This window comes from Populus euphratica, unplaced genomic scaffold (assembly GCF_000495115.2).
Source record: "Populus euphratica unplaced genomic scaffold, PopEup_1.0 scaffold1056.1, whole genome shotgun sequence".
NCBI classification, from domain to species: Eukaryota; Viridiplantae; Streptophyta; class Magnoliopsida; order Malpighiales; family Salicaceae; genus Populus; species Populus euphratica.
The window spans coordinates 49,389-50,545 of NW_011500915.1; the positions used below are offsets into that span (position 1 = coordinate 49,389).

The 1,157-nt window shown below is 34.2% G+C and overlaps 1 pseudogene; it reads left to right on the forward strand.

Annotated features, from left to right (window-relative positions):
• Positions 1–530, forward strand: part of LOC105116814 (BAHD acyltransferase DCR-like) — a 1,690-nt pseudogene extending 1,160 nt beyond the window's left edge.
• The last annotated feature ends 627 nt before the right edge of the window (positions 531–1,157 follow it).

Consider the following 1,157-nt stretch of genomic DNA (forward strand, 5'->3'; position numbering starts at 1 on the left):
GAGCCGCCGTTGGACCCGTATTACTTTGGCAACGCGATTCAGAGCATCCCAACCGTTGCTTTGGCTGGAAAGCTTTTATCTAAGGATCTGAACTTTGGAGCTGATTTGCTGCACAAAAACGTCGTCGCCCATGGTGATGGTACGGTGCGCAAAGGCATAGCAAATTGGGAAAAGGAGCCGCGGTTATTTCCGTTGGGGAATCTTGATGGTGCATCAATCACCATGGGAAGCTCTCCAAGATTCCCTATGTATGATAACGATTTTGGGTGGGGCCGACCTTTGGCTGTGAGGAGTGGTAGGGCCAATAAATTTGATGGGAAGATATCAGCTTTTCCTGGGAGAGATGGAAATGGGAGCGTTGATCTTGAGGTTGTTTTGTCACCTGACACAATGACTGGTCTTGAAAACGATGATGAGTTTATGCAATATGTTTCAGAAATTGTGTGAGTGGTTTACACTATAGTGAAAGCTCTGGTTCATTGCTTGAAGAAAAGAAATGAAGAAATAAAAATCACAATCGCTTTGGGGTATATTATCCGGCCACGAAGTTGAGAGGATAAGTTTGAGGGTAAAGGATATGGTTGGTTGAGATTTTTTTTTGTTTTTTTTTAATTGATATGGATGGTTGAGATTTTTCTTTTCTTTTTTCTTTTTTCTTTTTTCTTTTTGTCTTTTTCCTTTAATAATTAACTTTTCATGTAAAAGATACAAGCAACGAGTGTGTAATTTTTTAGACTTTGAAAATAGCAGCTTAATGCATTTCTATGTTTTAAGTTCTTTAGTTCTTTATGGATAATGGTTAATAAAAATGTTGCAAATAGTTTTTTCTTGTAATATTACAAAACAACAAATTAATGCTAAAATTTTTAAATACATGTAAAAATAATCTCAATCGAGAGGATTTAAAAACCCTTCAAGAATAAATCAGTAATTTTATAAGAAAAATAATAAATAATTTTCAAAAGTTTTAAATTCTAAGAACAAGTGATATTTGTTTTTATATTTTAAGGCAGTTAATACTCTAAAATATATGCAAGCTATTAAGAAATAATAAGGATTTGAACCTTTTACCTAGATAGTTTAGAAAATATTACCTCTTGAACTTTATCATTTTTAGAGAAGGCAAGGACTGAGAAACCTCTAGCTTTTGGTGGCAT